General features: G+C 40.8%; 1 protein-coding gene across 8 annotated transcripts in view; it reads right to left on the bottom strand.

The window, feature by feature from the left end:
• The window catches only part of BACH1 (BTB domain and CNC homolog 1), a 29,968-nt gene extending 16,255 nt beyond the window's left edge, over positions 1-13,713 (bottom strand). The window contains exons 1-2 of one of the 8 annotated variants that reach the window (XM_013097865.5): positions 13,558-13,713; positions 10,678-10,798 (exon numbers count right to left, since the gene is read on the bottom strand). The gene's annotated coding sequence lies outside the window, so the exon portion shown is untranslated. Of the gene's footprint in view, positions 1-47; positions 237-6,763; positions 6,898-9,745; positions 9,981-10,200; positions 10,406-10,677; positions 10,799-13,557 lie in introns of those variants that run through there. The other 7 variants (XM_027449237.3, XM_027449235.3, XM_072026266.1 and 4 more) reach the window with 7 other exon arrangements.
• Positions 13,714-15,780: the final 2,067 nt, after the last annotated feature.

Here is a 15,780-nt window from a genome sequence, read left to right as displayed (position 1 = left end):
CAATTCTTCCTGTTTTTGCAGTAAAAAAAAAAAATAAATGCTTTTACCTTCTCTCTAGCAAATACTTCACTTTTTAAGCACATTAGTTCTCTTATTTTTCACTTTCATTAATTCTCCAATGCAGCCTTCCTCCTGCCCTTCTGCTCATTGCTATTTGGATCATGCTTGTCAAGAGTTTTCTTTCATAATGGAACACTGATTCAGATCACCTGGCAATGGTGTGATGGAACAAAGTTCTGAAATAACAGTATTCATTGGATTATAACACTACATGACATAATATCGAGGTCTCAGAAATAAACTCTTAAGCGTCCTGAAGCTATTCCTGAACTCCTGGTGTTTGAGAAATAAAGAGCTAGGAAAAGTCAGCCCTCCTACAGAGTGCAAAGTTTAACACCGTTTCCAAGGCCAATCTTTACACTGCATTTCTAACTTCCTACTTTCTTTGGATTGAGCCTTCTTTCAAGAAGAGAAAAAAAAAGGCATAATAGAAAGCATCTTCACACCTAAAGCTTGATCGAGAAGCCAGAAAGTTGGATTTAGAACTAGCTAGTGATCTACAAGGAAAGTGTGTCAATAAGAATAGCGATACATTAACAAACTAAGCACTTCCATTACTCTGGACTGCTCTACACAAGGGTTACTGTAACTGCAGACAGCAACTGACACAAAACTACCCAACCATTGTATTGCTCAACCGAGTTTGTTATGTTATGCCAGCTCCCAACAACAATAAAATTGTAGCCAATATGAATCCTCAGTTTTCAGATATGGGAAGCTTTCACAAGTCAGGGAGAGAAGAGGGCAAAAAAACAACAGCTACCCTGCTAAGCTATACTTCTAGTTACTCATAACTCCTGCTATTTTCACAGGATACAAGCATTTTTAGTGATCTTTTAAAACATCCAGACTCCAGTAAAGCAGAGTGTCAACATGATTCACACCTTCCACTCCCTAATGGAATACTGCACACTCAGCTTCACTAACAAAACTATGGGTCATGACTTGACCAAGAAAGTAAGCCCATTGTGGGGTGTTTGCTTAAAAATACAAAATTTTGTTTTGTGAAAATCTGAAGTTCATTGCACTTTCATAGCATGGAAGATTAAGAGGAACAGTAGCATATATATGCGTGGAAGACAGCTGAACCCGTTCCACTTCACCTCTACAGGGCATACAATGTGCTTTCAAAACCCCGTGCAGCCTACTTGAAGCACTGATAATGAATTTCCAATGTTGTTGCTGCCATAAAAAAAAAGTTTCTACATGGGAACACCACCTTCTGTTTCTTCAAGGGTGAAAGCATTTTATTTGAGTATAACCTGATTTAATATTTTTCAGGTAATAGAATATTTTACTTTCTAATGTGAGGATTCCAATAATTAAGCCTCAAGCCCCCACTTTTTCTTTTTTTTAAACAGGAGACAAGTTTGAAATATCCCAAACACAAGATGTGGCATTTCATTAAGCATTTCAAAATTTAAGAGAACCTTTAAAAAGCAAAAAACAAATCCCAAAGCACTAAATGTCTTCTCTGTAAAAATCTAATAACCTTCATATATTGCAGAGAGAAATCAAAAGGAAAACAACCAGAAGACTGACAATGCTCATGAAAACAAAGTATCAAACAGGAAAGGAAAAATGTAAGCACTGTATGAAATCTGTCATACTTAAGAGAAGTACTAACAAAGGTCAAATCTGTGTCTTAATTCTGTTTTCCAGTTGTGTAATAAAGGCAAGGCCACACATCCATTATAGCACGTCATGACAGCCAACTAGATTTTCCACTCTATGTTCAGAATACTGTTGGCCATAAAAGTGTCATTATATACACATCCACAAACACAATGCTAGCAGAAACTCGGTATTCTTGTCTCCAATTGGAAAAAAAAATACTTTCTAAATTGTTTTGGGTTCTTCCTACTTTAACTATTCTTCTGGAGCACCCACAAATTACTTCCATTAATACTACTTACGGATGGCCAAAGGGGGTAAGTAAGAGGTTTGAAGCAGAGAAGGCAATTAGATAGCACTTTAAGGAGGTGTGTAATTTGCAAGCTCAAGCTGCAACTGTTCCCCTGGCACAGACCTTCACAGCCCTTCCCTGCCCCAGTACAGGTGTGGAGCTTGCATCTCTTCAACAAACAGCTGTTGGATTCCCCTCTTCCCCCCCCCCCCCCCCACCCCAACAATTCAGATGCAGATAATTAAAAAAAAAAAAAAAGGAAACAGGACACTCAAAACAGTGACAAACTACTTCCTTGAAAGTTACCGGTCTCCTATTTTACCATGCTATCTTTATTTTCAAGTGAACACTTAAGGAAAGAAAACTAGAGGCAGGCACAGATAGCTTGTAGAAATACTGCAAGTCAGCCTATGGCTGTGTCCACAACCCCTGTTCACTCGGTCAGTATAACCTAAGAAACATTTTGCTGTATGCAAAAGAAGCTAAGAAACAGAAACAGGTAAGAACACTGCTTAAGGTATTTGATAGAGCAGTCACCATCAAAAATAAGGGGAATCCAAAGAGATCTTAAAAAAAATTAAAGTACTCCTTATACTACAGGTTGAAAGGATTAAAGAAGAAACAATATGTCACTAAGTATGAATCCTCTGTCAGTGGAAGAAAAATTAGTACCGTCAGTACAAAGGCATTCCTTCAATTCCTCTCGTGAAATTCTGGGCACCTAAAAACCTCAGAGGCTTGAGGGGAGAGGAAAGAAACCAACATGAGTGCTAGTATAAGAGCTACCTGGAGAAACACTTGCAGCTGAATGAATCCAGCTCTACTTTGAAAACACAGTAAAGCATGTGACTGTAAAGCTACCATTCTTTATCAGGCAGCCACTGTGATCAAGAACATTCTGCTTAAGGGCAAAATTATTCTCTTAAATACTGGCTATAAAACCCTATTCTGCTTCATAGCGAAGTTATACTGATTTCTTTCATCCCTTCCACGATAGGGCTCAACAGAAAAATCATGAATAATAGGTACCTGTAAAATTACTGTCTTCAGGAGATTTAGACATCTCTGCTTTAATTGACTTAATATATACGCATTTATTTTCAAAGGACATACGAAATACAAAAGGACATACAAAATATTTGTTATCTTAATGGGAATTAGCACTGTCAACAATGTTAAGTAAAGAAAGAAATTTCTTTGAATACAGTCTAGAGATTAGAGCAAGATGCCTGTCCAGATTTATCCGGAACAAGAGATCTCACCGGGACCCATTTTCCTCATGATTGAAGTTATTCATTAATTTATATTACTAACATGGAGGTAATTGCATAGTATAGAAAGTGTAAGGTACTTTAAGTAAAATTAAACCAGACTTCAGGTATGCTCATCTGATAGATTACAGTCGGTAAAAGTTACTTCTTAACTCCTTGTTGATGGCAGAATAAACCAGGTTAAGTAATCCTCTAGAGCAGGTACTGGTATGGAGGGAAGTGAAGAGTCACTTTAGAGTTGGATCTTCAGGAAAACCTTAAGTTGTCCCCATTTGACTCAAGTTGCATATGTTCCAAAGATGATCACCCTGGTGGAGTCAATGTCAAGCTATAAGGAACTGCAGTTACTAAGTTACAGAAGGAACATAATAGATAATATTATCTTGGAATAGATAGTGTAAGAGTGGAAACATATTACCCAGATAAAACCTTGTAACAGCGCACATGATACAATTCTCCTCCACATGCAGGAATCTGGCCCAAGGTAAATTACCTGTAACTTTCACGCTCAGCAGCACCACTACAAAAGGTAGAAGCCCACATGCAAATGAACATCCTGTGGTTGGCAGAAGAGCCTTATGCCAGAGGTGAAAGAAGCTCTGAAGCATCAAGTTGTCAATGAAGCTGAAGTATTTAATGCTATGGGGTAACTTTCCCACTACACAAAGGGTAGCAAAACACAGTTTATGTACACTCAAAAGGAGCACCCACTTTTCTCACATAGTTCAACCCAAGCTTCACGATATTCCCCAACAATCAAGCCCTTTACAGTTGCACAAAGATAAACAGAAATCCTATTCTAAAGGGAAAGTGCTATTGCTAACCAAAAGCAACAGCACTAAGATGTGTATGTTAAGAAAGCATATGAAACCTTAAAACAATAAAATGTCACCCATCAGCTCATTGCGAGTTTTAACATCAGCAGCAATTACCTCAAGTCATCGCCTCAATGCTCATCCGGATGCCTGCTGGAAAACTACCAAACAAAAAAAACAACCATCCTTCCTACTGAGAACTTCTAGAACTTCCATGCTGTCCAAAATATTTTATTTATAACAAATACCAAACATACAGGATCATAAAAATCAACTGAATTGACAAAATAAATGAAACATACTATTTAAGAACTTCTTTGGACTCTAAAGCTTTAAACAGAATAGCCTGCATTTTGCATCTATGTCAGAAAATCCCCCCAAAGTCATATAGCTTACCACAAAGCTTTTTATTGATTCAAAACCAATCAAATAACACCAGTTCTGTATGCTTATAGTTGTTTACTGTATACTTCCATCATTCTTTCTAACCAGAGAAGACAAAAACAACAGCTGGAAATGTCCCCGCCTGCCCACAACAGCTGCCAAAGAACTTCACTACTAAGTAACTTAAAACAACAGCATGACAGCTCTCACACTGGTGAATAAATTCAGCATCCTTCAGTTTGCTTTCAACCACCACAAACACTAAAAAGAAAAAAGGTGAGAGATTTCAGCATACAAAAGGGAATGCTTTAAAGCTAAAGCAAATGTTTTTGCATGTGAGACCAGCTGAAGCTGGAAAGATCCTCTGGCAGCATTAGAAGAAAACTCACAACCAGAAAAAATGAATGAGTCATAGAAGTCAGCTCCATAGGCTCTCAGACTCCTACAGGGAAAACAGCCAAAAAATACTAAAATGGCACTTAGAACTGAGGTAGATATTTGAGAATGGAAATCAATGCAAATAAAAGCAGAAATGACAGAAGGATACACCTATGATTGGTGTACATGTTTACTAAAATACTTTTTGGACATTCTGCGTTGAGTATTTCAAGTGTCCTTAAAAATACTAAATCAGAGCATACAAATCCATGGAAATCAATAATGGTCTAACTTTTCCTACCCAGGAGGCTTCCACTTTCAGGACAGAGGTGGCTGATTTGCCAAACTGACAATCTAAACTCTGTGGGGCAAATCTAAAGACCCAGAAAAGAAACTCAAGTATGTAATTCTCAGCAAGATAATGGGAATCCACAGGCACCTGCATTTCAAATCTAGTGAGCATCCTAGCTTAATGATCACCTGTGAAAGGCTGTCAAATAAAACATAGGACTGTACTTTGCTACCATCAACTGTAATACACTCAATAGCAAGATGGGTAATAAACCAGCTCAAACTGACATGTGGTTTGTAGGTCTTAGGCTCTACAAAGATAGTAACGGTACTAGCAAGAGCCAAGGAAAAAAAAAAAAAAGCCATACAAGTTACAACCTATCAAGTTGATGCTTTCTTCTCAAGAGCAACAGCATCTTATTTTCCATCAGCCAATAACTCCATTTCAGAAATTCCTGAAAGGAGCTAATCTTCTATTCCTAGACTCAGTTATGTTGCTCTACCACCAATCTGTCAACAACCACAGGGTTTTGTTTTGTTTTTCCGCCCCCCCCAGACCTTCCGCTACAATACATTTCCTGTAAGTTATCCAACCCAAGAGTTACTCAATTTACTGAAAAAGTAAACAAAAACCTGTTCCTTATTCTTTACTTAGTGAACAGCCATCCTCCTAAGGCTTGCTGCATATCAATCCCCTGTAGTAATCACAGTAATTTCCAGTATTACACAGGTAGAGTTCCTGAAATACAAGGAAGCAGAGTGCAGTTCATCCTCAGCAGCTCCAAAGCTCAGGCAGGTCACCTCTCCTGAATCCACCACCTAACTTGGACATCCAGATGCACTTTCTATTGTGATCATCATCAAACCAAACTGGCAAGATTAATTTCTCATGCAGCAGCCAGTAAACATCTGCTCAGCAATGACAATGCTCATAACTTATCTGTACTCTTAGAACCCCTTAAATACCTGAGCAATTGGAAAAAGGTATTATAGACAAGAAAATAACTTGAAAAGCAAAACCCAAGTGCTATTCCTGCCTCCGATGCTGATGTATCAAGTAACTTTAAGCATGTCACTTATCTTCCTCTCAGTTCCCTTGGAGTAGACATTTATTTCATTCTACAAAAATAAAACTCTCATCCACAAATGTAAAGCACAAAGGGACAACTATTGTTTACTACTGCTAAAACGAGATTGTTTGGGTAAGAGACTGCTTATTTGAAATGCATGGCAAATGCTTTTTTCTAAGGCTTTGTAGCTGTCCTTGCCCCCAACTTCCTCGCCTTTTAAGGAAATGAAGTTATGTTACAGATGAGTGCCTACAGCGGTTAATAGCTGCTGATTCACGTTATGCTGACAAGGGATGAACAAGCATTTTAGTGTTCATGTTTACTGCTTCTCCATCATCAGCCCGACAATACTTTAAAAAGAACAAAGTGATTAAAAAACCCTTTTGATTACAGCAATTGGCATTGTTCATAAAAACAATGCTTTCTCCTACAAAGAAAGTAGGTCTCCTCTTCAGATGATTAGCACATTCATAATTAAAACTATAAGCTATTCTTTATTAGTCTAAACACCTGGATGGTATTGTTCACAGCTTAATTACAAAATGAGCTTTTAAAAATGATTAGGCTGCATTTCTGCGTGATTCTTACCACAGCATTTGGACTCTTGTCAAGTCACAAGTGAGAAGTAAAGACTCATGGAAAGTCAGGCCACTGACAAGTCTCACAGTCACGATTTGTTTTCCAGGTTTTAAGCCTAGAGATTCACTTTTTTAAAAAGCCATCTGTATGAGAATTCAGAGAGGAAAAAAGGAAAGAGAATTGAGAATCCTAGTAGACATTAGACTGCATAGGACTGGATTTTAAAGAAAAAAACAGACTAGGATATTGTATAAACACAGAACTTTCACCAGACTAAAGGTTTGAACACTTTCCCTGAGAAGGTGACATAAAGCAGTCCATATCAAAGCCAGAAAAAGTGTTTTGATTTGCAGTTTAATATTAACTTACACCACTACAATTTTTTTTTTTTAAATGCCTGATACAAAAGAAAAAGAAAAATCACTTTGTGGGATTTGGTTTGTTCCAGTGCTAGAAACAAACATGACTGCAGGGATTTCAGAAACTCTTTTGCAGCAAAATCCCACCATTTACAACCCGTCTTCTCTGCCGGTATTCAACAGTTACTCTGGGAAGGTGGCTATGCCCGGAGTGAAAATATTCATTTAGGATGAAAGGCAAAATGAATAACAAAGCTTGCTCAACAAGTACTTACTGTCAACTCTTGCCTTAAAGGACAAATACCTTTGCGTTTATATCTACATATTCTACTCCTTGCCACAGTTAAACCACATGAATTATGTATAAACAACAGTCAGAATCCATTCATAAGTATGAATGTCAAAATATTTACAACAAATAGTAAATTAACCATCATTAGTTCTAATGTATGAAACAACCCAGAAAGAACTGAGAAGCAAATATATTGGCAATTCAAAGTAACTATTTCTTTTTTGAAAGTAACATTGTTCGTGGTGTTAGCTTTTTAGCTCTTCTGATTTGCTTCCACAACCTTTCTTCACAGCACATGAAACAAACAGAATTTTAATAAGATTTTAGGCATGAATCAGGAAGAATTTTTGACACACTTCTATGGAAACAGAAAAGCATATGGAAGTTTGATCAGAATTCGCAATATTTATATATTTCTGTTTAGAAGACAGAATGTACCAGACTTCAAACGGTAATGTGATAGCAAGTGCTATTTAATTTCTTATGAAAGTATTAGCTAATGGGCCAAGACTGGAATCCAAATGTTATCTTGACAGTTAAAATTAAGTCACTCACAAACACTATCTCAACACGATCCTGAAGACTACTTGGATGTTGTTCAAGACACAGTCAATCTAAAGACATTTTAGCAGACCCTATGCTAGGGTCTTCCACTCTTCAGCATACATCTAATGGTTAAACTGAATTTGTGTTTCACTAGTGCTTCTAAAGCCAATTTTCCATAACACACTTCCCTCTTCTTTGTAAAGTTTCAGTAGCTGACAGGTCAGTCGAACTTTACTCTGACCTGCTACCTCACATTTACACAAAACACTAAAGAACACTGACTTCCCTTCACATTACCAAAGAACAAGACCTCTCTCCACCACAAAAAGGTCCTTAACTGAAAAATACAGCATGCTGCTGGAGATGAAGTTACTTTTGCAACACAGCCTATGATTTGCTTCAGCACAGTGAGCACCCCCTCCCAACACCACCCCACTGTTAACTTCTGAAATGAAGACAGGGAAAGCTGCAGGAAGTCCTCACAAATTATCCCCAGTTTGGGCATACTTGGCTGAATTCACACAACTTCATGTTTGTTTCAGCGGTTATTTTTTGCTCACTTAAGGTTTTGTTCCTACCCACATTTGCATTAACCAACATGTTACCACTGTTTAACTATGGGCTGCATACAAACAGAACTTATGCTATAAATACCCCCAAGTTTTTTTCAGCCCCTAAAACCTCCCTCTTGAAACTTGCAGTGGCAAAACACAAAGGGGCAATTAAAACACCAGCACTCAGAGACAAGTCCTTCAACTGGCCTACCAATCCCTCCCTTCACACCAGTCTGCCCAGAGCAGGGAGAAAGCTGGGTTGATGGCTGAATGGAAACATGAGAAATTTATCTGAACACCTTTTCTCAGCTGATCAGGTGGGGGAAGAGGGGAAGAAATATCAGGGCCAAAACCACTGGGCAGTTATTTGGGACTCAAAATTACCACTCGAGTACAAAAATGTCTCTATTCTACCCCCAATAGTACCTTTTTTCTATGCCCAATGGTAGTGCTACCTGATCAAAATGATCAGGTGAAGAACATGGCTTCTAATACCAGACAATTCTAACATTAACATCAAATTGCTATTGCTTAAACACCCTGAAGGTACTAAGATCCTATTACACTAAGGTCTTGGATGTTTTTGAGTATAAGACAATAACTCAGCAGATGTAAGTTAAAACATCTGTTTTGGTTACTTCATGTGCCAGTGAAGTAGAATTCCCAAGCATCTCACCTACTGTGCCTCCATTCACCTCACAAAACAGATCCAGCCTACAAAAGTGGATTTGGACAGAATCACAGAATCATCTAGGTTGGAAAAGACCTCCAGGACCACCGAGTCCAACCTCTGACCTAACACTAACAAGTCCTCCACTAAACCATATCCCTAGGCTCAACATCTAGATGTCTTGTAGATTCCTTCTGTATTAAGATATAGTCTAGAAGTATACCTAAAGAAGCCCAAATACTAAGGGATTTAGTGGAATCATCTCAGAACAATCCTTACGAAAGGCATGCAGCATGGATACTCTGCTTTCAGCAACTGTTTCTCTCTGCACATCTGCCACCTTCGGGCCCCACCACCTGGAAGCGTGCACACCGCTTACTCACAGGTGTCAGGACACGCAGGAGGAATTATGCCACGCAAGTCACCTTTAAAGGGGAAACTCGACCCACAAAACACGACATCGTAGCTTAACTGCTTTACTCACTCCTGCTCGGTAAGGAGATTCCTATGTGTTTGTTCCCTCCGTTTATAGGGCTGTAAAGGATCTGTGGAGCTGTGTAACCAACTTACGGCATTTCTTTCCAGGCAGCAAGCAGTCATTACTCCAGCCAGGCACGTTTCCCCACACACCTTCCCGAGAGCGCCTCAAACCAACGCGTCTGTCAGAAGCCACGGCGCGACGGAGCCGCACGCAGGGCGCTACCTCCACCATCACAGCACCGCTCCCAATTCCCTTCAATTTCGGCGACAGCGCAGAGGCTCCGGGCAGGCGCTGCGGCTCCTTGTTTACGGCCCGCGGCCGCCCCCCCCCCCCTTTCCCTCCCCTCCCCTCCCTCCCTCCCCTGCCGGGCACCCAGACCGCGCGGGGCGGGGGGGGGGGGGTTCCGAGGGGGGTTGCGGCTGCCCGTGCGCAGCGCGCCTCAGCCTCACCCCCCTCACCCCCCCCCCCGCACTGAAGTGGTGCTGCCCTCGCGCCCCCCCCCCACCTCCCAGCCCAACGGGCGCCCAACGGCCGCTCCGCGCACCTCACCTCAGCGCCTGCCGCCGCCGCCGCGGCGGGGGCAGCAGCAACAGAAGCAGCGCGGCCACCGCCTGCCTGCCCGCAGCCTTCCCTCCGTTACTCCTCCTGCTGCCGCCGCTCCGCCCCGGCTGCTCCTGCCCCGGCGGCCGCGGCCCGACTGCGGCGGCTTGGCGGCGGTCAGGTGACCCCCGGCAGCACGGGCCGCCCCCGCGCGCACACCCCGCCCGCCCATTGGGCGCCGCGCTCCCCGCCGACCGCCCGCGCACGGCGCATGCGCGCGGCCGCCGCCGCCGCCGCCGCTGCCCGTTGCGGGCGCCCCGGGCTCTGAGGGGAGCCTCCCCCCCGCCTCCCGTCAGGCGGCTGTGGCGCGGGTTGAAGCTTCCCTCTGCCAATGAATAGCCAAAGGCTGCTCGTTATCTCCCCAGTTATCAGCCTGAAGGCACTGCTGAGGGGAACTTGGCGGCACACAGAAAGAACTCACCTCTGTTGTGCATTAAATTGGGGGGGAAATCCTGTTGGCAGCTTGGGAGGGGGGTGAGCTCCATCTGCTTGGCCGTTCAAGGATGCCACGGAGGGCAGTGTCCTTCCAGAAGCTGCATATCCTGAATAAAAAAACAAAAAACACCAATGATGGCAGCTGTGAAAGCCTCACCGTCACTAATACCAACTAATAGGAACGTCATTGTTAACGAAATTCTAATAAAGTTAACAATTTTCTTGACCAACGAGTTACGGAATTCCATCTATGTTCCATAAAAACTACATTAAAAACAAAAACATGACATACGCACTCTTACCCTGTATTTTAGTGCCCCGTAACTTTCCCAAGCTGCTTCTACAGCAGAAGCTCTACACCTCCTTTTGGCCTTCGTGGGAATTTTGGGGGAAGGTGTGAGTGAAAATCTTACTGGTAACGCTCAGTAGTGATAGGTGTGTATGAGCGGGCAGGGAGTTCCCCTCGTGTCTGTGCAGAGCAACTGACCTTGCATAATTCAGAAACAGATGAAACCGTGGGGAAAAACGCTTACTGAAAAGTCTTCAGTGTCAAAAACATGCTTTTATATATTACTTAACTCCAACAAGTATTAATACTCTCGTTCTTCAGTTGCCATCAGGTCAATAATGAAACCCTTCCTTATTTTCAGTGACAGAGCAGCTAGAAATCACACAGATCAGAGGTCTGAAGGATCTACAGCTGATGCCAGCCCCCCCCCAGTGAACTGGGGAGCCCTTCTACACCAAGCGGTTTCACTTCCACTGCAACCTAGAAAGGAATTTTTCAATAGCTTTCTTCAATAGTCATTATACCAAACTAAAACTGATAACAGACAGGAAATCCCTGCTGGTTTATTGACTTTTTGGTTGTTTTTGTTAGCTTTTGAATGGGACTTTTTTCTTTTTTTTCTCTCTCTCTCTCTCTTTTTTGTGGCTGTATTTCTTTCAGTGGCTGTATTTCACAGGCAGGCTTTATGTTTCCTTGGACCATTTCTCTAAGTTCCTTCAGTCTCCGTTTTGAAAGGTGTATTTTGTTAGCATTTCTTTGGTCAGACATCTTCAACACCACCCAGAATAAAAATAACAACCTGAAGCACTGTGAAAGCAGATCTGCAACCAGACCCTGAGTAGCAGTTCCAGGTTGTTTATTCAAGGGTTCCCGATTGCCCCAGCCCCTGTGGAACTGACGTACTTACTTTGTAATCTCTGGTGGAAAAGTCTGCCAAATGAAAGCTGTCTTTTCCTCGGTTGACAACATTTCAGATAGGTGTTAACACCTTGTCTAGGTTTCCACCAGGTGAAAGTTGGTTTGGCTTTTTGTTATGCCTGCTGTAGGCACATAAACTTTAAACATCTTCCAGAGCGACACACCTTTCATTCTACTTTTACAAGTTCCTGGATTCTTTAAGAGTCTTTAATGTGGGATGGGTAACAGTTGTCATTTGTAACAGACAATTATGCAGAACAAATAAAAGAACATGAATAAACAGCCTACTATGTTGTCTGTACATGAGATTTAGTCTAGCAAGGCTTTCTCTGAAAGGCCTGGAGCAAACAGCATTATATACGCGTGTGTTAGTCCACGCTAACACCCAAGATGAAAATGCTGTACGTGTGTTACACCAGAGCTAATGAAGCAGAGGGTATCGGGTCAAAAGAGATGGCTGAAGGAGGGTAGAGAACTGCAGCAGTGCAAAGTATGGTACTGGGCCACGAGCGGAAGACATGAAAGTACTTGCTGACTGAAAAGCAAATTGGATATTCAATTGCTAATATAATGTATATATGTACACATACATAATTACAGCCTTAGTTTGTTTGTTTTACAAATTGACTTTGTGAGCATTCTGTGAAGGAGGAACGATACCTTTTAGCTGAGAAAAATCTTCCTACAGGAGGAAAGATTGCCACTCCACTCACTACTTTTCCCTGGAATTTCTCTTGACAAGTTTGCTCACGTGCATTTCTGCTAAAGGAACAAGTTATATCCAATACTTTGTAAACAGAAATAACTCCTCTAACAGTTCCCTTTGCGTGTAACAGAACTGTTAATCCTGGGCTTATACAGCTCCTGTATTTTGAGTAAGCAAGAATTTGGTGGTGGCCCCAATTTGCTAAATGCAACTGTATTGTAACATGAAGACAGGCAATGTTTGTGATCTCATGCGGGGTTTAGCAAAATCACACAAGGTGAAGGGAGGGTGTGGTTCTCCTTGCCATTCATGTAAAAAGCGTATAGAGCAAAATTCTGAGACTTTCAGTTTTGCTAGAGGCTAATACCAATTTTCCTACTTTGACTGTTTGATAACTGCTTTTCACCTCCTTAAGAGGGCATTCAGTTATTTTTAGTCGTTATTTTAGCTATTAATTAATTGCCCAATATATTCCACTAACACAACCAGGGTTTCATTACAAAATAGCATAAGCAATTTATTGGCAAATATCTTTAAGAACAACTATTTGGTTATGATATCCAAAAAGTATCTTTATGCTTGAGATTTGGGTAACACTTGTTCTTACATTTTTAATAATAACGTATTCCAAATCTCAGTTTTTATAGATGTTCTGTATGTTTTGTACCACCTCCTGCTTTTACCCATGTTGACAATTCCCAGTGCCCAAGTACTCAGATGTGAAACAAGCAGCTTAAAAAAAAATGTTTAAATGGTAAAAGTTGAGTTACAGAAATAGAGAATGAGTTCAGTTTTTAAGCATAAGCAGAAAATTTAAAATACCACTAGGGTGTTTTGTTTGTTTGTTTGTTTGTTTGTTTTCTTTTCTTTTCTGATCTTACACTTAAGATTTTTGTAGGGGAAGCAAGGGAAAGAAGGGAGAAGAAATAAATCAAAACAAAAAGAACTCTTACTTTGGCTTGAAGATTGGCTACCAAACCTTGGACCGCACCCACCAAGAAGGGATCTTCATCTCTTGTTCTCAGTCCTAGGGATGATGCAATGCTGACTTCCCACACAATAGAGAAAGAAATTATGGTGTAATAGCTTGTTTCTCACTCATAGTCAGACTGAAGAACTGAGTAAGTACTTTCCTCATTGAAATTAGACACAACTGGAGAGGGGAAAAATTAAAAAAAATAAAATAAAAAAATGTTAGTCCGTTTTTTTTTCCTAAAAAGGAGAAGTAAAACCAGCAAAAAGGAGATCTGGGAGCTAAGCTGAAAAATAAGGAAGTAGATCTTCCTGCAGATGAATAATGAATGTTTTAAAGATTAAACATTTTTTAAACTAGAATTATAAATGCTCACAGAATTAATGAGAAGAAATGATAATAAAAGAATGCAATTAGAAGAAAATGAAGAATAATGCCCTTTTTTGCAATAGATTTTTTTTTTATGATACATTGAAGACAATGGGATTTTAAGTCCCATTATATCATATGCTTTTATTTCCCTAAGAAGTGTGAATATCACTTTTTCTGAGTGTCATTTACTGCATCAGACACACTGGGTGCACCAGTCTCAGCTCGGTCTTAGCTCATACTAATTTGTGGCTGGATTTCACTGAGCTCCAGCTAGTCTGCGTGAGGATAATGACCCAGACATATGAATGTGGTGTAGTTTAGAGTTTTTGTGTTAAACAGGAACAGCCTAAGCCAAGGCACATTTGAAACATCTACAATACTGTGTTTGATCTTTTCTGCCCTTGCCCTCAGTTCCTATGCTGAAGCTGGTTTCATACAGCAGAAACTTGGCTAATAAATTCTCCAGAGCTGAATTGCAACATATTCCAATGCTAAAGGTGAGACTCAACCCACCTATCTTTACCCATCTAAATATTAGCTGTCTAGTCTAAGCTACTTATTTAGGCTCCTGTGCAGTCAATGGAACCAGATAGGCATCTCCACAGGGTAATTTTCCCCTTCCTATGGTAGGTGTCTGAGACAGGTGTGATGAAACTCCTTTTGGAGATGCCTGTCTCACTCCTTTGTCTGTGGTGGGAACACAGATAACTGGGTTAGGCTAGGTGGATAACTCTCGGAGGACTGTGGATGAGTTGAATCTGCACCTTCCGCAGGATGCTGGGATCAGAAGATATCAAAAACATCAGCAAAAGTTGTTGAGAAAAGTAAACACCAAGGCCCCATCTCCTTCCTTCTGTGCCCTGCTTTTTCTGGCTGAGCAGGATGCTTTCAGAAGAGGGTTTCTGCCTTTGGCCCTGTAGCTACACTGTAGCAGACTGATGAGACATACGCAATGAATCTGGCACTTCTGGCCACAAGCCAAATGAGCATACAGTAAACCAGGTGTAAGAGACTTGTCCTAGACACACCAGTTTCATACCCATAGATTGAACACGCTACATCAGGGTCAGGTCCAATGCTTTCCTGGAAGCATTCACCATACTGTCATAAGCAGTAAAACAAATGGATGCAGGCACAGCAATTCCAGTATCTCCTGCAGGAGGCTGACTCCTGGCCCTTATGGGCCAGAGCCTGGGGACCCTGCTGCACACACATCCACGTCATCATGCAGCAGACCAGTCCATTGGCACTCTGGTAAATGAAAACCAAACCGCTCCCTCCTGTGAACTTGCAAACGCAAAAGCTGTTTTTTTATCTACACTTAGATTGTGTTTTCTTACTGCAGATCTAGCTATCAAGTAGCTAAGTAGTATGTAATGTATTTAAGTGACTTAAACCACAGTGCTATGTCAATATGTATAAGCTGAATTTCTGCCTCTTACTTTAAAATTATTTTTAAAGTCTTCAAACAAATTCTTCTAGAAAGCCTTTGAAGACTTTCTACATTTTCTTACAAGTACGTAAGCGAAGGAGCAAAGCAAATTTATTTCCATACTGTCTTTTGCTGTATGTGTGAGGTACTGTTCTCATTCTTAAGAACACACATGCTTATTTTTCATGGTTTTCTTGGTTACAAAAGTCTTTTGTTCATTCTGGGAAAGCATACTATTACTCACAGGAAAATATTTTTAAATTCCCTCTTTATAAAAAAAAAAAAAAAGAGAGAGAGAGAGAGGAAAATGTTTTTCATCTAGAAGCGAATCCTATTCTATTAGACTGTCCTTTAAAAATGCAGTTATAAAAGTGATTATTTCAAAGTGAATTTGGTCTG

This window comes from Anas platyrhynchos, chromosome 1 (genome assembly GCF_047663525.1).
Source record: "Anas platyrhynchos isolate ZD024472 breed Pekin duck chromosome 1, IASCAAS_PekinDuck_T2T, whole genome shotgun sequence".
In the NCBI taxonomy this organism is placed as follows: Eukaryota; Metazoa; Chordata; class Aves; order Anseriformes; family Anatidae; genus Anas; species Anas platyrhynchos.
This window is presented reverse-complemented; position numbering and strand designations above follow the sequence as displayed.